The following is a 22794-nucleotide window of genomic DNA, read 5'->3' as shown; positions in this document are numbered from 1 at the left end:
GGGCAAGGGAGCAGAATTAAAAAGTCTCCAGCAGTATAGGACAGACACTCCAGATTCTGTCTGAGTCTGCAATGGAGTGCCTTTTTCGGACACAAAGTTTTGTACCATTTATCCTTGTAGTGGAAGACAAATTCCAATTTACCTCATCATTTGCAAAAGATAAATATGTTGTCAACTGTAACATATTTTCCTGGCATGTGGTCTTGAAAAATGTGCATGCAGCGGATAACAAGCTAGTTGTATGCTAACAAAACCTGTATCATTGTTAATATATGCTGCAATCAATTAGAAGGTTGGCTTACTGCTGCATAATTGTGCATTGATTCAAACTACTATTTATTGTATACACTAGAAAAATACCTTTCAGTGCAGTGAGCACTGAAAAGGTAGGGGAAAGGAAAACTAGATCTACTGTGCTCCACCACAGTGTGTGCACTGCGTGATGCTTTCCTATCCTATTACTTGGCTCTAACTTGTAGAATATTTTTTTCCCTCTTCATGATGAAGGTCACAGTGAGAAAGAAAATACCCAAAATGACTAGCATAGACCATACATCTGTTTCTGAACCCTATATCATGCAGCACAAGTTTGCCATACTAACTGACTGACCTACTAAACAGGACCTCCCCTTGTTTAATTTGAGAGCAATATGTGGTTTTCCATTGGGAGGCTGTGTAAACAGAGTACCGTGTTTTGGAAGACAATTCCAGTTATAATTGGAGCTCTGCTTTTCAATGACTCTTAATAAGCAACCTTTTTTTTCACATTTGCATCTACATGGGAAAAATAGGAGCCAAGGCAGCAGATCCTGTGCTGGTGAAAAGTGTCATTGCTCCATTGTAGATCTATGACACTTTATACCACAGGACCTCAGTGCCTAGAAGATTGCTGTGCCTAGCAACAACTTCTAGGACAATATTTTCAAATCTGGGTGTTTAAAGTTAGAGTGCTAAGTCCACATTTAAGTAGCCTGAATTTCATAGATGGCAAACACCTACACCATCCATTGGAGTCAATGGAAGCAGTGGGTTCTCACATCTCTGAAAATGTGTTGTGACCCTAAGAACCCCTTGATGCTAGCTGGCAAAGGGTTCACTGTTCTGTAACAGCAACTCCTCTCAGGCCTGACAAACACACTACACTTAACACTTTGCTGTCCTAGTATTTACCTATTAAGGTTCCTCAGAGGTATCTAATGGAAGTTTATATCATTACTGAGCCTCAGTCACCATGCGATGTAATTGTACAGGTGGCTATTTCAGTAGTTATGTATGTGTGCTGAGGATATGTTCCTAAAATATGATTTAGAGACAGAGTTGACAAAAGTTTTCTGTCAGACAGAGAATGTTTATTCACCTGCTTCAGTTCATAGGTAAATTAAGCATTGTAAGCCCAACACATTGGGAGCTACATCTGGATTCCAAACCAACAGGGAATGTGAAGTCAACATGGGAAGACATCAGAGACTAAAACCACAGAGGGTTGTCCTATCTCTGGGGTGCAAAGACAACACTCTTTGTGGTTTAAGAGGAAGCAAAAAGGACAGCACTTTTTGCATTCATGAAGTTGGATCATGGCCATGTGGGCTAGTGAAGCTCAGAGGCTGCATTAGGTGAGAAATTGCTTCAAACAAGGATTTTAGCCTGTTAGAATTAAATTTAGACTAAGAAGCATGTTATGCTTTTGTTGTTGTTCTCATCCTTGCTTATTATCTCTGTTTATTTACAAAGATTTAGGTTGATTTGTTTTCACTATAAGTGTATTCCAGTGCTGTGTTGTAATAACTTGATTGGCACAACTCAGGATCAGTCCTTTATGTGTACAGTGTCTCTACAGAGACAGCTTACCTGGTTATTTCTGTGGGTGTTCAGTGATGGGCTGGAGACTACAGAGGGACATGTTGGCAGAGGGGCTTGAGGATTGATGTGTATCTGTCACTAGCCTGTACAGAGAGGGTGAGGTCTGTGGAGACCTATGCCTGTCTGTTGTCAGAGGCGGTTGGTTTTAGGGAGCTGAATTACAGCAGGCAAGACTCCTTCATGCTAAGGCCAGGTGGTGGTCAGGGGCTTCAAAACCCTGAGTCCCACTGGAGAGTGTCACATTTGTTTAGGTGCTTAATTATGGATTTCGCTGCCTCACTTTACACCACCTAATTTGGAAAATGTTGGCCTATAGTTCTTTATTACAGGAAAGAGATTTATGCTACCTAGCAATTATTTTAAAAATCTATTCCATGATTAATCACCCAAAATATAGAAAATCTACATAGAACAAAAGTAAATTAAGTTAAAGAGCAGGTGATGAAAACCTCAAACTATACCAATCCCATCCCCACATAATCTCATTCTAATCCTTTCCCCACCCCCCACCCCCCAAAGCCCTAGCAAATAGCTCATCTTCGCAACATGCTCTAAAGGTCAAAAACCTAGGGATAAGCTTATAATGGCAAGTTACAGTAGTTTACAATCTAAGTAGATAGAGAGTGAGGCTAGTTTCTTAGCATAATATATAGCATATGTGAGTATGGTGAGGGGGTACCTTGTCCTACTATTGTTCTCAATTTACTTTGGTACACTTTTCTTATCTCTTCTTAGAAAATCAGTTGCAGTAGTGGTATTTAGCCTTCCAGTCAGTCCTCTAGTATAGAGAAGATTTAATGTTACTCTATTCTAGATAAGAGTTTCTTGATTTTTCATATATCTATCAAATAGCTAAAAAGCTGAGCAGTAGCAGCCTTTCATATGACACAGAAGAGCATAACTGAAGACTAACACTTTCTCCCTAAACAACATTTACTCTTCAGACTGGGACAGTCCCTGAGGTACCCCGTGCACCAAAGAAACAACAACTATTAGCTGTAGGGTTCTACTGGAACGTCAACATTTTCCCATTGCATTATATATATTTTAATAGGAATTCTAGTAAATGGAGTGTAATAAATTACCTGTCTCATGGAGAAATACTGTTGGGTTAGGATGGGACACAAGGGGAAAACTTTGTTGTTGTTTTGTGACTGCAGGACCTTTTGATATTTCAAAACTGTTTCTAGGGGACGGATGGTAAAATTGCCACTGTTTAAAAGCGAATAAAAAAAAATCTCACAATAACATTAATATCAGAGACTTTCAGTGGTGCTATTGTAAAGTCTGGGAGAATGGGGAGATATCTGCACAGGGAACATAGTGGCACAAAGTAGTTTTGTTTTGTGGGGATAGGCTCCTAGCTCCAGTAATGCTATTAATGCAATAAATAAATACTACTAATAATACTTAGCACTTTCCGTTCACAGAACCCAAAGTGTTTCATAGTGGTGGGTGAGTGTAATTGTTCTCAGTTTACATTAAGAAAATAGGCGCAGAGGGGATAGATGACTTTATCACGGGTCACAGCATGAATTCATGAAACCAGTGCTCCTGAATCCTACTCCAATGCTCTATCCATTGCACCAGGCTGTTTCCCTGCTTTGATGCTAGGAAATGGGACGTCTGATTTTCTGAGGCAGAGTATAGTCCAGATCATCCACTTCCATGGAGAAACCCTACTGGAAGGGGTTGGAGGGGACAGAAAACTCCATCAGATTGTCTTTGCAGAGTTTGGGGGATGAAAATATCCTCTCAGATTACCTGGGGAATACATACGATAAAATTTCCCAACCTTGTGGTTCCAGAGAAAGCCAAGAACACAGAAACAGAAAGTTCTGCAGGAAGGATTGCTTCCTCCATATTGCTCTGCTGGCACATCTCCTTCTTGGCAATCTCGTCATAGTTGCTGGTTCTGAAACCCAGGAGGGCTAATGGTCCTAATCAGACATGAACTCCCAATGTGAGTTCTGACCAGAGATCTGAAGCCCCATTAAGAGATGCCACCACAGCGAGGTCTCTTCTCTGCTCTTTTCCATTCTGCCCCTACCAACAAAACCCACAGATCGTCAATCCCATTATACTACAGACAACAAAGTTCCATTTGCTTTCAAGCACAGGACAGCGCAGAGAGTTTGCTGTGCCCATGAGGAGAGGTACTTTGGATTACAGTCCTCTCTAATCCTGGAACCAGAGAGGATGGTCTAGGCCCATGTTTGCAAAATTCCTCTATATTGAATAGCAAGATCTTCAAAAACACTATTACCAAGTGGTTAATACTAATTTTAAGAAGATTGTTCTCTAGGTCTCAATGCTCCTGTACTGATTGTAGTTGCTGCACCACTGTTAGTCCATAGAGCTGGTCAAAAACCAGTTTCCCCATGAAAAATATATCGATTTTTTTTATTTTTTATATTACATTTCTAAACAAAAGCAAATTTTCACTTCATTGTGATGATCAAAATTTTCAAGTTGATTTGAATGAAATTGTTTCAATTCATTTCAAAAACTGAAATTTTCAGAATTTTGAAATGATTTAAAAAAAATCTCCCCTCTTTTTTTCTATTGTGCTGTTGCTTGTAATAGAATGAATGATGTCTAGGTTTTGTGTTGTTTCCCCTGCGCGCACACTTTTTTCTTCTCTTTCTCCACCTTTTCCAATTTAGAAAAAACAAACTTGAAATTCGCTGCAAAATAGAATTTTAAAAAAGTTCCACAATCAGATTTTTTTTTTCAAAAACAAAATTACACCTGGAGGGCTTTTGGGAAGCCATGACCCTGGAAGCCCCAGCTGTCAAGCTCCAGGGTTCCTATCTCAGACAGGACTTCCAGGCTCCCAAATCCCCCTTAGTCTGCTTGAGAATAGGCTGAGCCAGGAGCCTGAAGGCTGGCCTTTCCCAGGACATCTACAGTCTGTTTCTTGTCAGCCCTTCAGGTAGGTGGAGAACTATAGAGCAGGCAAGGTTCTGTGGGAGCTCAGCTTGGGTTCTATCAGACATTCATTGAAATTGAACTCTCTCTGTAAAATATTTCAGTTTCGATGAATCTGCATTCTCTGATGGATAACCATTCCACTGCAGAATTTCTGGCCCCACTGTGCCCATGTAGTCTCTTCATATTATGTTTGTTGTGTAAAGATAAAAAGACAACACAGGTACAATCCACTTTTCCCTTTCTAATCACAGGAGGTTTTTTTTGTTTGGGAGTCAGAAGAGTTATAGTGAAGGAAAAAAAATTAGGATAACTCAAGGATTCCAGATGGCATCCAACAGCTTTCACCTCTATATCTGGTTAAAATCCAGCCCAGGTCAATAGTTACCAATAACACTGGTCTACAATTTTTGAGAAGTCGTCTGCTTCAGAGATAAAATGTGCTATTTAGTATGTATTTTGATGCGCTGAATTCAAATATGACAATTAAAACAACTGATTGGCTACTGTTTCTAAGATATTTAAGTTTTTACATTTTATGTCTATGTATATTGAGTAGATAGTAGAGTTTTAATCATAAATTGTAAACCTAGGTCTTTTAATGTGTTTATGGTTGCTTTACATGATAATATTTCACCTGTCCTGTTTATGTAACACTTTAAAAATCAGCAAAAGGGTTATATAAATAAAATTTATTATGAAACAAAAGGCAAAAAACTATTAGGTACATAGTTTAGTCCTATTCAGTGTCTACTTGGCGCTTCTTGGCTTGTCTCCTGTATTCATTAACTGGAGCATCTCTTGTCACTGTCCAGCAATAGTCTGCAAGCATTGATGGGCTCCATTTGACCTGATAGCGTTTCTCCATTGTTGCAATGTCCTGGTGAAATCGCTCGCCGTGCTCATCGCTCACTGCTCCGCAGCTCGGTGGAAAAAAATCTAGATGAGAGTGCAAAAAATGTATCTTTAGTGACATGTTGCAACCAAGGCTTTTGTATGCCTTGAGGAGGTTTTCCACTAACAACTTTTAGTTGTCTGCCTTGTTGTTTCCGAGAAAATGTATTGCCACTAACTGGAAGGCTTTCCATGCCGTCTTTTCCTTGCCACGCAGTGCATGGTCAAATGCATCATCTCGAAGAAGTTCACGAATCTGAGGACCAACAAAGACACATCTTAGCTTCACTTAACTGGAAATTTTCCATGGAGGTACTTGAAAGCTGCTTGTGTTTTGTCAATGGCCTTGACAAAGTTTTTCATCAGACCCAGCTTGATGTGTAAGGGTGGTAACAAAATCTTCCTTGATTCAACAAGTGGTGGATGCTGAACACTTTTCCTCCCAGGCTCCAATGACTGTCAGAGTGGCCAATCTTTCTTGACATAGTGGGAATCTCTTGCACGACTATCCCATTCACATAGAAAACAGCAGTACTTTGTGTATCCAGTCTGCAGACCAAGCAAGAGAGCAACAACCTTCAGATCACCACAAAGCTGCCACTGATGTTGGTCATAGTTTATGCACCTCAAAAGTTGTTTCATGTTGTCATAGGTTTCCTTCATATGGACTGCATGACCAACTGGAATTGATGGCAAAACATTGCCATTATGCAGTAAAACAGCTTTAAGACTCATCTTCGATGAATCAATGAACAGTCTCCACTCATCTGGATTGTGAACGATGTTGAAGGCTGCCATCACACCATCGATGTTGTTGCAGGCTACAAGATCACCTTCCATGAAGAAGAATGGGACAAGATCCTTTTGACGGTCACGGAACATGGAAACCCTAACATCACCTGCCAGGAGATTCCACTGCTGTAGTCTGGAGCCCAACAGCTCTGCCTTACTCTTGGGTAGTTCCAAATCCCTGACAAGGTCATTCAGTTCACCTTGTGTTATGAGGTGTGGTTCAGAGGAGGAGGATGGGAGAAAATGTGGGTCCTGTGACATTGATGGTTCAGGACCAGAAGTTTCATCCTCTTCCTCTTCCTCGTCTGACTCAAGTGAGAATGATTCTGGTGCATCAGGAACCGGCAGTCCTTCTCTGTGGGGTGCTGGGCGTATAGCTGATGAATGTTTGGATAATGCACAGTCCACTTTTTCTTCTTTGACACACCTTTCCCAACTGGAGGCACCATGCAGAAGTAACAATTGCTGGTATGATCTGTTGGCTCTCTCCAAATCATTGGCACTGCAAAAGGCATAGATTTCCTTTTCCTGTTCAATCACTGGCAAAGATTTGTTGCACAAGTGTTGCAGCATATGTGTGGGGCCCACCTCTTGTTCTGATCTCCAATTTTGCAGCCAAAATAAAGGTGATAGGCTTTCTTAACCATAGTGGTTATACTGCGCTTTTGTGATGCAAAAGTCACTTCACCACAAACATAGCAGAAGTTATCTGCACTGTTCACACAAGTACAAGGCATCTCTGCTCACTTTGGCTAAACAGAAATGTGTCCCTTTGCAAAATCAAACACTGACAAATAAGAGAGCACGACACTGTATGATTTCTAGAGCTGATATAGGGCAATTTGTTCAGCAGAGGGCTGTAAGCTTCGTTATGATTGCATCATCCATGACTTCTAGGAATAACATGATGCAATTCATATCGTGTATGATGCAATACCAGCTTCAGATTGCATCATTCATTGTTTTGCCTAAAAAGCAAGGACTGTCCAAACCCAGTCATAGATTTATTCATAGAGCCAGTCAAAGATGTATTTTAGTCATTTCTGGTTTAAATTGAGATCCCTTCCCTTTATAACTCACTTATCCTCCGCTATTCCCAAATCAAGGGTCGTATATACTGACCCAATAGCATATCTTGAAAACTAGAGCCAATCAACAATTTTAAGCATCATTTTCGTTCTCAGTGACCCAGAATTAGTAAAGTTTGACTACATTTATTTCAGAAGCATTTTGGCTGTAGAGCAGTGATAATCATTACCTTCTGATGGCTTTTTAGTGGCCTGTGTAAAATGAATGGGTGCTTTCTGTCCATTTCTCATAGGGCAGCGTCTATGTCACAATCACTCCTAGCACTAGTTGGACCCTGTGTTGGCAATCTCAATAGATAGCTCCAGGAGAGTAGGGGCATGGAGCCTGAATGACTTCACCACTGAGAGGAGAATTTCTATCCAATTTAGGGTTGAGGCACATTGGCAATAGAATGTGACAAAACCTACACTGCTGCTATTCATACAGTAAATTTCATCTAGTATGAAAACTCAGAGAATAATCTATCAGGAGCCCTGAATCAATATAAAAAGAAACAAATATCACCACAATTTTACCTTTTAATAATCCACTGGAACAGCTTGTAAGGGCAACAAAAAATGTCCTGTAGTTTCTTCTTTGTACATATTTGTATCTTTACTGCACAACACTAATAGACAGTAACATGTTTTGCTGGTGTGTTTCAATGCATACAGTGAGGCTTTAAGCAAGCAAGAATTTGGTTTAGCTGATTTTTAGCAAGACATAGGGATTTAAGACTGCTGTCACCTCAGCTGTTATGGACAGCCTATTATATTATGGACATTCCGATTCATTAGTCATAGTGATCCGGGAGTAGAAAATGGCTTTCCATGCAGAATAGGGGACTTTGGGTTCCCTTCCCCACCCCATTTTCTTATGTGGATCAAAAAATATTGATGTTTAACTATCTTTAGAGGGATAACGACCTGGGATAATGATCTTTAAGGGATAACCTCCTTAAATGTGTCCAGGCATTTGTCTCTACAAACTGTTACTAAAAGATAAATTGACCTAACAGGAGCACTAACTATATATATAGTTATTTATTCTAAATTACTGCATGGAATTGAATTTGTAGCTCAGTTGAAACAATAGCCATCTCTATTGAAAATGAAGTAGAGAGACATCAGCTTGCCTAGTTGTATGCGCTCTTCTGGATGACCTTTGGCAGACTAGAGTGGGTCACATGACTCTTGAGGCTGGAATTGATGGAATTTATCTGCAGTTTTTTTTAAAAAAACTTGTTTTGTAAATTAATAGTTAAAACTGTTTTGTCTACAAGATACCTTTACCTCTTGTAAAGCATCAATGCCATTAAAGCAATAACTTGCAGGTAGGAAACTATTAGACTTTCCATTATTTAGTCATGAAATATGATAGGAAATGTATCATTTCTTGGTCAACTTGTGATATATTTTTGACAATCACTTTATTTTTCAGAAAAGCAATTTCACAAGCTGTCTGCATTAGTATTTATATAGCTTCCACCCCATAGTGAAACAACAACCCACAGCTCTGAAGAATATTTCTGAGAGTTTATTGACCATTTGTAATAATTCCAAATCCAGACATTGCTATTCTAACAGAACCTAAATATTTTGGATTTGTTCAAATCCAGGGAACTACATTACAATGTGTACTGATTACACTTTTTATTTCATTGCAAGGTTAACCCATGTAATATTATCCTCTTCATTCATTTTATCCAGTCACAGAAAACTGAATATTTATTGTTTGCATTATTGTGGAGCCTTGGAGCCAGAGTCATGGACCAGGAGTCTATTGTTCTAGGTGCTGTACAAATACATAACAAGAGGAGTTAAAACTAAGACGCATGTTACATTAAGGTCACCAAATGTACATTTAATTTTGATGCAATTGACAGTTCTTGCCATTAGGTAACTGGATTTTGAATTGATGTTTAATAACATAGGCTCAAATTCTTCTCTTGTATAACTCAGTTGGTTTCAGTGGAACTACAGCAGGGATGAACTTGGCCCTTGATTAGATTTTTAGGGGAAAACTATTTCACCAAGCACACACAAATCAAATTCTAATTCTCAAGCAGCATTTTTCTTACATTGATGATAATCAGAATGTACAGATGAACAAAAGAAATATTTTTGTTGGTTTAACGATATGTGCTTTATATACTTTGACACATGATGTTGGCAGTTTGTGTTTCAATGGTTAAAAAGCTTTAAATTTTTCATTCTCAATGACTACTGTCTCTGAATGATTGTCTGACTTCCTATAATTTCCCACAACAAAATTTAAATTGATAAAAATAGAGAAAAATGTTTAAAAATAAAATATCCATCACAGTTTTAAAAACTATATTGAATTCAGCCAAGCCTATTCATAATGTCTTATTTCATACTGATATGTTGCAAAACCCATGTCCCTCCTCAAACTGTCCTGTAATCATGTAGAAGGTATGCTGTAGTCATCAGTACACATGTACCAGCAGGGCATCCTACTGGTGCTCGTCTTTGTTGTGGCTTATTGACTTGATCCACCTACTCCTGCCTGACCATCTGATTATTGTACCGAAGCATGACCAATACTTCTGTGCTCTGCCAAACCACCCCATCCACACCCATTCACCTGCATCAAATGGCAGAATTTCACCCACAAAATGGCATCATAGAATCATAGAAGATTAGGGTTGGAAGGGACCTTAGGAGGTCATCTAGTCCAACCCCTTGCTCAAAGCAGGACCAATCCCCAATCTTGGGGTTCCAAGTTCATTGCATATAAGTGAGTTAGAGGTGAAATGTGCTAAGTTTATAAGTAAAGAGAGGGTTTTTTTTCTGAACGAGTGAGTTTGTAAACTTTACTTGAGATCTCAAAGTCAAGCTGGATTATTTTACATTAGTGCTGATGATACAAACTCTGCAGGCCAATTACACCTATGCAACCTCACTGTTTTCAACTTATGGTCCAAGGAAGACATGAAGACAAGAAATGGTGAGGTTGATTAACCCTTGGAATAAGCCACCAAGGGAAGTGGTGGAGTTTCCATCTCTTGATGTCTTCACCTCAACACTGGATGCCTTTCTAGAAGATGTGCTTTAGTCAAACAAGTTATTGGACTTGATATACTTGTAAACTAGGTAAAATGTAATGACATGTGATATACAAAAGGTCATACTGGATGATCTAATGGTTCCTTCCTAGACTTTAAAATATAAGAATCTAAATAGCAGCTCATTTAGGGCCCAATAAAGAGCAGTGGGGTTGCATAGGGATAAGGTAGCCATTCCAAACTCAACATTGTTAAAACAGATTTATCTTTCATCTCAGTGAAGCCATGAAGATAGTCATACTTCTGTGGAGGGGCAAGTTCTATCCCTCCATCCCAAAAGAAGCACTTATAGGAAACTCTGTTACTGAAACCTACCCATTTCCAGTCCTTGGGGTAGACTTGCCACTTGAAGGTCAAGTTTTGCCAAAAATTATCAAGATTACAAGATCTTTGGACTAGAATTCATTCTTTGACTCATTGTACAGCCCTCACTAAATAATAAACAGTACTCAATCAGTACAGGTTTTCCACAGATATTCTATAGCTCAAAGTAATTTTTTTAACTGCTGAGCAATCTCTGCAGATTTACTGTACATGGAAACAATGCTTTCCAGAAATTTATGGAATTATTTTACTTTGCTTTATAGCAGTGTTGTCAGAAGGTGTACAGTAGAAACAGCAATTCTGTTTTTGCAAGCTAGGATAAAGTTTTTAAAATGCATATCCTACATAGGTATTTCCATTAGGCTTGCAAACTGCAGAAAGACTAAATTCAATTCAGATTTGTTAGTAACAATATAAAACAGCCTCATTGGAGCTTCCAATTTTTGAACACCTTACATACTGATTTAGAGCTACTGCTTGCTTCAGTGGGATCTGGATTGTGCACTTAAGACCCAGTTTACTTTAAACTGTAATTTCCCCATTTCTTCAGATTTTTGCTTAGAACCCTCCATTGTACAGTTAAGAAAATAAAATGCTTGAATACAGTATCTGAAAAGGGGAAAACCAAATCCAACTCGAAAGGGGCTAATCTCAGCCAAATTGGCCAAGCTTATATTAAAAAAGGGGGGGGGGGAAGAGTACCTAAACGTTCAGTTTTTAAGCGTGCATCCAGGAGTGACCGCACAACTCCTGCTATGTGATGGAGAAAGTCATGGGGGAACTAGCACATGCTTCACCTGGAAATGTGTTCTGATTAGTTTTATGGGTAGCTATTAATATTCAATTTAAGATATCATGTCCTTTGATGTCACATTTAGAATGTAGTAATCCATTATGCACCACAGTGAAAACAGAGAGGGGTGAAGACTGACAGCTGAAGAAATTACACAGATTCCTGCAAACCTTCCTTCGGGAATATTTACATTGCTTCCCCCCTTCCCATATGTAAATACACATGTAAATTAAAGGCCTGGTCCCGCAAGGTTCTGAGCGCCCTCAGCACCCATTAAGAAGAAAGACTTCAGTGGCTGTTGAGGATGCTTTCCACTTCCTAAGAGGCACACAGCACAGGACCCAGCCTTTAATTTACATGAGCAAAATGAGTGAAAGGCCAGCTTAGTGTTAATATTACACCCTTCCCTCATGGCACCATGGAAGCAGGCTAATGCAGGAGTGTCACATCCATATGGAAATTTCTGAAGTGCTACTGTCTTCACTTCTACCTATAAAATGGTGCCTACTACAACAGCAGATTTTTAAAATTATATCTATCCATCTTTGCTTCTGCTGTAACACTCATCTCCATAATACCAGAGTGCCAAGTAGTTTGAAAACTGTGTGCATGACTCATCATTATTCGCTGGAGGAGTTGAGGGCCTGGAGTACTAATTCAGTTATCCAGGGAGAAAGACATTAGAAATTCAATTAAACCAGCTAGTAGTTTTAATTTGTTTTTTTTAAGGAAGAGTAATGTGCACTCATGAACACTATAAGGAGGGTGCTTTTAGGCCCTGATCTGTAAAGACTTACGCATATATTTAGCTTTACATACAGTGAGTAGTACCATTGAAACTAATTGGTTTCATTGGGATTAATAAGTGAGCAAAGTTAAACATGTCCATAAATCTTTGCAGGATTAGGACCCTTGTGCTCAGTTTTAGGTAACTAGATTGACCTGGGCACTTTATATAACACTGGTATCAGGCTTGATCCGTCAGCCATATTACTGGTCCCTGCCACTGTCAACTACCTGTATTACACTGATCTCTCTTTTCATTCTTTCTGAAAAAGTGACAATTTTCTGTTGTAAACCCGTTTCTCAATGTGTAGACTTTGTAGGTGCTCATCCCTTTTTGTGGGCACACCACATGTACCTTCATTTGAAAACTTGTCTGTAAGTGCTTAATCACAGTCTTCCACCTTTAAAAGCAGGGGGATTGCAAGATGCTTGCATTTTGTAAAGTAGGAGAATTCATGTGACTTATAAGCTAAATGAGAAGGCTGATGCCTGACTCACACACAATGTAATAAAATAATACAGTAACAGATCTACAGCACAGCTCCTACAGAATTTAGCTCTGGTAATTTTATTTTCTTTCCTTTCTCTGAGTCATAGTTGAACTTGCTATTCTCTTGCTCTTTTAAATACACATAGGCACATTTCTAACATGAGCAGAGATTTCAGTACTTTTGCTTTAAAAGACCAAAAAAAAAAAAAAAAAGGCCTTTAGGACCAGCATCAGAGAATAGTTCTTTTTATTAGATTTTGGTTCCTATCTCTTAATCTGTCCTTTCTGGCACCCAGTTCTTTTTTATTCTGTCATACCAGCTCAGCTGAGGAAGCTGACTCTTCCCTAGCCTTTGTTAATGCCACTGTGGGGTTATTAAGCATGCGAGCAATTGAGGAAGCTAGTATATTGTTAACACAGGCTTTCATAATTTGAGTGTTACATTGTGAAATTCCCCAGCTTCTTGGCCTGTTGATAATGGCAATTGCTTGTGTTATTCTTTGTGTGGTGATCGTGGGTGAGGGGCAAAAGTAGGTTTATTGGGCACTAGCCTGGTCTTCAGTGCTTTATCCAGCACTACCTGTTAAGTCTAGCTCCCAAAATTTCATTCAAGCACAAATTTGTAACAAACTGTTTAACCAACAGGTTCCCCCATTCCATTCTTTGTACTGCTTGTTAGTATAGTTCTGCAGTGGCTGTTTAGTATCTTCTGACTGTTCTCCCTCCCTGGTTACTGGACCATATGGCAGGCTATGTCTGCAGCATATAAACTGTGCCAGAAACCTGAAGGGGAGCAACAAAAACCTGCTCAAAAAGAGAGCCCTCATTTTGAGGATATCAGCCATTCTCCCAGTGACAGGTCTCAGAGTGATGTGAGTATTATTGCAGCACTTTCCCACAGGTGCTAACAAGGAGGTAATATTAATAAAACTAAGGCAGGAAAATTATTCACAATATAAAACATAAACAAAGTGTATGCTATGGCTGCTAAGTCCAAGTGAACTATGGCAGTCATTTGGAATAAGCCATCTGAAACGTGATGAAATACAGGTGCTGTATGAGACACCACTGTTGCACATACAGTATTTCAGTGTATAATACAGAAAATAAACAGGATATATCAGCAAGTTGGAGTTCCACTTGCACTGTGTGAATTATGACTATATGAAAAATATGACCTACTCAATAAATGTAGGTATTCATCATGATTGCAATTCCTACAGAGTGCTAGAGAGAGAGAGAGAGAGCGTGTGTGTGTGTGTGTGTGTGTGTGTGTGTGTGTTTTGGCTATTTTTAAAAATGATTGGAGTGTCGTTCTTTTTCTTTCCTTCTCATTGCTATCCAAAGAAAACTCAGTTTTGCTTTTTTTAGATAAAAGTTTATAGATACAAGTGTGCACAGCTGTAGTTGAAGTGCTACTCAAAGTCACATCCATGCCAGTGCACAAGAAGGAGAATAAAAGAAGCTATGTTTACAAAGAAAGTCTCTGATTATACGGGCTTTAAATTTTCAATTATTAGTAAAACACTGAACTGCTAGGATTAAATGCTTTCCAATTTTATTTTTAATTAAAAAAACACCACACACAAATTGAAGTGATATGTTTAAGGGTAAAGCATGTACACACCGCCATCCTTTTTAATGGAGTAGAATGAGTTTTCAAATTATACATATAGTGATTGGAGGCTATTTAAGGATAATTATAAAATTAAAGGACATGACTGGAGGAAGGTGCCTGAATAGTATTTCTATCTCAGACAAAAACTTTCTATATGACTATGGACCACTAATTCTGGGCCTGATTCTCCTCTGACTTTTTCATGGATGAAAATTAAGAGTAATTCCATTGAAATAATTGGATTGAAACTTGTATAACTGAGACCTGATTCAGGCCCTTCACCTTTGTGAGCCACAGTGTCCTCAACTGTAAAACTGGGATGATAATACCTACCTGAGTCATCATGGAGTTGTTCGTTATTGTTTGTAAATCTCTTTGCACTTATATAGGCATTTCGTGCAAGGAAATCAAAGTATGGTTATTTGAAAAGCATTGTGCAATTCTATGACACATATAAACACATTAAATTCTACTTAAATGTAATAAGATTTCTCAGCTGATGCAAGCCAAAGCCCCGATCATGCAAGCCCAATGGGGGAATTCACAAGAATTACTAAAAAAGTCAAGTTTATTCATCCATCTATCCATCCCCACACCCACTTTTACAGGGGCTTCATTTCAAAGGTTTCTGCTGTGTTAACGAGTGCTACTAGTTTGAGATAAATTCACTATACTTTAACATGGGGAACACTGTGAGAACTGGTAAGCTCTCTCAAACCAGTAGTAATTTAACCACATCCATTGAACATGCTCATCTTAGAATTTGAACGCCAAGCTGAGCTCTAGCTACCTTTGCTCTCAGCAGGGTCAATGGAATGATATAGTCACTATTCCACTGCATGAGATCACTTATCTAAAAGAGATTTTTTGAATCTTCAGGCGACTGAATGTGATTGGTGGGACGTTTTTATGTGCTGCATCTACTACACTGTTCTATATCAAAATGTTCTCTAAAAGGAACAAATGCCTGCATTTTTCAAACTGTTTGTATTATGCAAGTCCAGAGGAACAGGAATGGAAATGCTCCATTTATGCCTGGTCCGCACTCTGTAGGCATTGGCAATAGATCGTGATGGATACGGTTTAGTCTATCAGAGACCATTATTACTCATTTGTGCTATCCACTTTGTAGGAATTCTCTAAATCAATTATTAGAACGAAAATTTGACAGTTTTTCCCTCCTTCCTTCCATCCAAGTACTGTACATGAGGTTAAAACAAAGTCAAATGTATTTTTCTTGAAATATTATTTTGTATATCACCTGTTTCTCTCTCTCTCTCTCACACACACACACACTCACTCATTCTCTTACGTCATCATAAGGCTGCAATTATTTTCCTAGAGCAAAGCCCAAGTAAATAGAATTTCATGTGTGGCTTTCATAGGGGATTGAGGTGGTTAAAATCCCTCCCCCCAACCTCATCTGCAGAAAAGGCATTGGAGCCACTCTGCTGTCATTGCTGCAGCTCATGGACCTCACTACCTTCTGCTGTTGCTGTAACGCGCTGCCCTAAATAAGGAAAACTGGTGGATCTGTGTAATCATGAATTCACATCCCTCTATTTCCCCCCCATCCCAAGCCCTCTATTGCAGTATGAAAGAATGAAAGTAACTTTCAAACTATTTTAATATATCAGTAAAATGCAATACTCCAAGTTTATTAACAAAGTCATATACGGGAACAAATTCCATTACTATTTTCTCTCGCAACTGTGTTTAACCAAAACAATTAATACTCTTTCTATAAAAATCATTAATGGATCAAATCCTGCAGTCATTGTCTCAGCCCTAACACTGAATTTCATCTGTTTTGCCTAGTTAGGGCTACAGGCTTTGGCCAAGTGTTTTCATCTGAAAAAAGATGAAACTATTTACATCATCTTAATAATTTCTAGTCTGTTCTTGATTTGGAAAATACCCGATAGAAAATATATTTTCTAATGTTAAAACAGGGAGCTAAATCAGTGATTAGATGACTTGTGCTATTCAGCATCTGGCACTTGTTTTGTGTAGTCTTTTTTTTTTAAAAAAAAGTCTGTGTTTAGCTGTGTTTTCATGATTCACACAAACACATATAGTGTTAGACTTACAAATGGAACCATATAGGTAGACCCATCTGCCCCCACAGAGCTCCACTGAAGTCAAAGAGTCTTTGGATAGATGTAGGGATCCACTCATACTGATTCACAGGCAGGAATGGGACCTATGAGTGCCATGGTTGCTGGACTTGGGTCCTTTTTTCCCCTCCATCTATGGTCTTATGGGCTGTGTCTATGCTAGTAAAACTTTATCACAGTAATTCACCACCAGTGCAGCTCCGTCGGTGGTAGCAATGGTGGAAGCTATAGTGTAGATAGGACATAGGGTTTTTTACCACTATGTCATCTAGTCCTTGTCTCAGACTTAGTAAACAGTCATTTTTATCTTGCAGACATAATCACTTCCATTCCTTCCATAATTTGTTCCTTCCAAAGAGTCAACATGGTTTTTATAGGGGAAATCATGCCTCACCACTCTACTAGAATTCTTTGAGGGGGGTCAACAAGCATGTGGATAAAGGTGATCCAGTGGATATTGTGTACTTATATTTTCAGAAAGTCTTTGACAAGGTCCCTCATCAAAGGCTTTTAAGCAAAGTAAGCAGTCATGGGATAAGAGGGAAGGTCCTCTCATGGATTGCAACTGGCTAAAAGATAGGAAACAAAGGGTAGGAATAAATGGTGAGTTTTCAGAATGGAGAGAGGTAAATTGTGGTGTCCCCCAGGGGTCTGTACTGGGCCCAGTCCTATTCAGTATATTCATAAATGATCTGGAAAAAGGGAGTAAACAGTTAGGTGGCAAAATTTGCAAATGATACAAAACCGCTCAAGATAGTTAAGTCCCAGGCAGACTGCGAAGAGGTACAAAAGGATCTCAAACCTGAGTGACTGGGCAACAAAATGGTAGATGAAAGTCAATGTTGATAAATGCAAAGTAATGCACATTGGAAAATATAATTCCAAGTATACATACAAATTGATGGGGTCTAAATTGGCTGTTACCACTCAAGAAAGATCTTGCAGTCATTGTGGATAGTTCTCTGAAAACATCCATTCCATATGCAGCGGCAGTCAAAAAGCGAACAGAATGTTGGGAATCATTAAGAAAAGGATAGATAATAAGACAGAAAATATCATATTGCCTCTATATAAATTCATGGTACTCCCACATCTTGAATACTGAGTGCAGATGTGATCGCCCCATAACAAAAAAGGTATATTGGAATTGGAAAAAGTTCAGAAAAGGACAACAAAAATGATTAGGGGTATGGAACGGGTGCCATATCAGGAGAGGTTAAGAAGACTGAGACTTTTCAGCTTGGAAAAGAGACGACTAAAGGGGGGATATGATACAAGTCTATAAAATCATGACTGGTGTGGAGAAAGTAAATAAATGTTATTTATCCTCATAACACAAGAACTAGGGGTCACCAAATGAAATTAATAGGTAGCAGGTTTAAAACAAACAAAAGGAAGTATTTTTTCACACAACGCACAGTCAGCCTGTGGAACTCTTTGACAGAGGATATTGTGAAGGCCAAGTCTATAACAGGGTTAAAAAAAGAACTAGATAAGTTCATGGAGGATAGGTCCATCAATGGCTATTAGCCAGGATGGGCAGGGATGGTGTCTCTAGCCTCTGTTTGCCAGAAGCTGGGAATGGGCGATAGGGGATGGATCACTTGGTGATTACGTGTTTTGTTCATTCCCTCTGGGGCACCTGGCATTGGCCACAGTCGAAAGACAGGATACCGGGCTGTATGGATCTTTGGTCTGACCCAGTATGGCCATCCTTATTTTAGTCGGTGGTAACTCTGAGTAGAGTTAGAGACTTGGTGGCAAAAACACCTGACTTGTCTATTCTACATCTTCCCTCATTTCTGCCACCAAGGGATCCACAGAGGTTTAATTATCACTATGAAATTTCCTAGTATAGATAAAGCTCTACTGTAGGTCATTGACATATGATATATGAAGACTGAAATAATGGTAGTACATGGGTTTGGAATTTTGAGGATTTGTAATAAGTTTGTTTGTGACATATTTTAGTAGGTTTTTGTTTGTTATGTTGTTTTAAAATAAACACTAGACCAGGGAACTGTACTGAATTAAGTCATTGATTGTATTCTTGTTTTCTTTTACAGAAGTGTGACAAAGTTCCTCCTCTATCTTGAGGGTCCTGCGCTTATTGTCGGATTTGCTCGCTTCACAGATTCACCCGGTGGGTCAGGAAACAGTCCAGAGACCTTCCCCTCTGGTAGAAGCTATAGTCCAGGTCAATTCCTGCTGTGTTTGATCAGGAGTTGGGAGGTATGGGGGGAACCCGGGCCTGCCCTCTTCTCTGGGTTCCAGCCCAGGGCCCTGTGGACTGCAGCTGTTTAGAGTGCCTCTTGGTACAGTTGCACGACACCTACAACTCCCAGGGCTACTTTCCCATGGCCTCCACCCAACACCTTCTTTGTCCTCACCACCGCACCTTCCTCCTGATGTCTGATAACGCTTGAACTTCTCAGTCCTCCAGCAGTATGCCTACTCACTCTCAGCTTCTTGTATACCTCTTGCTCCCAGTTCCTCTCTCACACTTCCTCTCTTGTGACTCCCTGGCTTGACTGGAGTGAGCCCTTTTATAGCATCAGAGGGGCCTTAATTAGAGTCAGGTGCTTAACTGCCTCACCTGACTCTTAGCAGGTTAATTGGAGTCAGGTGGTCTATTAGCCTGGAGCAGCCCCTGCTCTGGTCACTCAGGGAACAGAAAACTACTTATCCAGTGGCCTGTATATCTCCCTTCTGCTATTGTGCTGTTCCCAACTGGTCTGGGTCTATTACAGAAGCTAATTTGCCATGTTTATATGTTTGACAGAAACGATATAATAGATGTTGAAGCTAGCACTACTGTGCATACCAGATGAAGTCCCAAAAACTTCTTAAATATCATACTTACCTTGGGATTCTCAAAAGTGCTCAGCCATAAACTAACTCTGCTCACATTGAACTGAATAGGCCTTTTACCATTGATTAAAATGGGGCAGAGTTAGTCCAATGCTGAGTGTTTTCAAGAATATTGCCCCATTTTTAGTTTAAATAATAGTTTAAAATTCTTCCTCAAAACATTAAATGTAGTTTCTGATTAAGATTGATGTACTCCCAGCATCTCCAGTAAATGCTGAACTCTAATATGAATTGTACAAGCAAACTCTGACCTATAGATGTATTTGTAAATTGTCAGATAAAGATGTTGTGTTGTCATGGTATAGCACCTTTTGAACGACAATGACAGAAACAGCAGACAAGAGGCTGAAACAGACCTGTCAGTAATTTCACTATCAGACTGATAAAGCTGTACTCAAACTGCTTGAAGAATGAAAGAGTGATTGTATCTGTAAGATGAAAATGACTGTTAATTTTAGATGTTACCCTTGATCTAAAGGGAGACACTCAAAGCACTGAACTGTTTTATTTTCTTTATTACTGTACATTAGTAGTGTGTGTTCCCTACTGGTTCAATAAGAGACTATTACAAACAACAAAAAAAGATTTTGAATCAGATTAACATCTTTTGAACAGTATGCCTGTTCTGCTTTCTTTGAAACTAGTAAACACTTGCAACTGAACATTGTTTGATTTTCCCTAGATTTTAATACATTAACCCAGACATTTTCTCTTTCCAGTTTGAGTGGGCTAAATAAAAATATTCTTTCTTAAAATTATGTGCTACCAGTTCAAATGCTCTTAGAATTTTCTTTCTAGAAATATTTCACTAATACTGTTTTGTAGACTCTATTCAGAAAGGCTAATGGACTATCGTATGCTGTGATGTTATTTGATTGTTGGGAAGAATGTGGTAGCATAGGGACACTTTCTAAATATAGATTGATTTTGGAGGACCAAGAGACAGTAACAATTCCATGGCAAATATTATATCGCCATCTTTCTATAAGTCTTTGGTTGAGAGGAACTATGTACACTGACATACAGATAAAACAATAGACTGCTTCTTTCCCCAAGAAATTATTTTAAACTTCAGAAAGACTTATACAAAATATAGTTCCAAATCTAAAGCTTGGATTTGAACTTATCTGAGCATTAAAAACAGAATCTGCATCTGGATTCAAATGTCATGGCCGTGCTCCCATACCCAGCACTACACAGGGAAACTACCAAATTTTGCAGAAGTTCAGATAATAATCCTGATCCAAACTTTGCAGCTTTAGCTCATTCTTAAAGATCATCTAGTCTTGAAAAGGTATTATGTAGAGTAATGAGAAAAGGAAAGTAGTTATTGCCCATGTTTCCTTGCATGGGAAAGCTGTTGTTAACTGACAGTGAATACCTTTCCTGTTTGATATAAATTGTGCCTCTCATAAATACTGGTTCCTTTTATATTGTATATATTATGCTGTTTAACTATTAACCTGGATAAAGGGGCTATTTCCATTTGCAAGACAATGAAGCACTCTCAAAAAGAACATGTGAAAAACTGAATGTGTTGTTTGCATTTCCTTAGAATAACCACCTTGCAGTGAAAATGGGGAAAAAAACACGTCATAAATGCATACCAATATTCCTGTAAACAATGTTATTTAAACAAGCAAGTCTGCTCTTTGTTAGTTTCTAAGAGAAACACCTATATTACATTAAAAAAAAAAGAGTTCTCGTCTCTTCGTGTGTCAGTATAATAATGCCTGCATCTGTAATTTTCACTCCATGAGTCTGAAGAAGTGGGTTTTTTTACCCACGAAAGCTTATGCCCAAATAAATCTCTTAGTCTTTAATGTGCCACCGGACTACTCGTTTTTGTGGATATAGACTAACACAGCTACCCCCTGATATTTAGCAAAAGATAATACCAAACTTGGCTCTCAGTAAGCACAGCAGTTACACATTGGGTCACACAAAATCATAGAAATGTGTGGCTAGAGGTGACATTATGACATCATCTAGTAGTCCATTCCTTGCTGTGCTAAGGCAGAATCCATCCCTGACAAGCATTTGTTTAACTCTCTCTTTAAAGCTTCCAGTGACAGGGATTCCTTATATCTCCAGAAAACCTGTTCTAGGGCTTAACTAGAAGGTTAGTTAGAAAGTTCTTCTTAATATTCAACCTAAATATCCCTTGCTGCAAACTAAGCTGATTACTTCTTGTCATACCCTCGGTGGACATGGAGAACAATTAATCACTGACCCCTTTATAACAGCACTTAATATATTTGAAGACTTATGTCCCCCATCCTTTTTCTCTTCTCTAGACTAAACATACCTAATTCTTTCAACCTTTCTTTATAGGTCATAGTCTCATAGACTTTAATGTCAGAAAGAACCATCATGATCATCTAGTCTGGCCTCCTGCACATTGCAGGCCACAGAACCTCACCCATCCACTCCTGTAACAGACCCCTAACCTCTGGCTGAGTTATTGACATGCTCAAATCATGATTTAAAAGACTTCCACGTACAGAGAATCTGCCATGTACACTAGCTTAAACCTGCAAATGACCCCGTACCCTATGCTGCATAGGAAGGTGGAAAAAACCCCAGGGTCTCTGCCAATCTGACCTGGGAATCAAATTCTTTCCCGACCCCAAATATGGAGATCAGTTAGGCCCAGAGCATGTGGACAAGACCCACCAGCCAGACACCTGGGAAAGAATTCTGTGTAGTAACTCAGAGCCCTCCCCATCTAGTGTCCCATCACTAGCCCTTAGAGATATTTGCTGTTAGCAGTCACAGATCAGCTACATGCCATTGTAGACAGTCCCATCATATCATATCATATACTCTCCATACACTTATCAAGCTCAGTCTTGAAGCCACTTGGGTTTTTTGCCCCCACTAATCTGCTTGGAAGGCTGTTCCAGAACTTCACTCCTCCGATAGAAACTTTCACCTAATTTCAAGCCTAAACGTGTTGATGGCCAGTCTATATCCTTTTCTTCTTGTGTCCACATAGGCACTTAACTTTAAATAACTCTCTTCTCTCCCTGATATTTATTCCTCTGATATATTTATAGAGAGCAGTCATATCTCCTCTCAGCCTTCTTTTGATTAGGCTAAACAAGTCAAGCTCTTTGAGTCTCCTCTCATAAGGTAGGTTTTCCATTCCTAAGATCTTCC

The sequence above is a fragment of the Chrysemys picta genome, chromosome 6 (assembly GCF_011386835.1).
Source record: "Chrysemys picta bellii isolate R12L10 chromosome 6, ASM1138683v2, whole genome shotgun sequence".
In the NCBI taxonomy this organism is placed as follows: domain Eukaryota; kingdom Metazoa; phylum Chordata; order Testudines; family Emydidae; genus Chrysemys; species Chrysemys picta.
The sequence above is the reverse complement of the archived record's forward strand: the minus strand, read 5'-3'. Positions refer to the sequence as shown.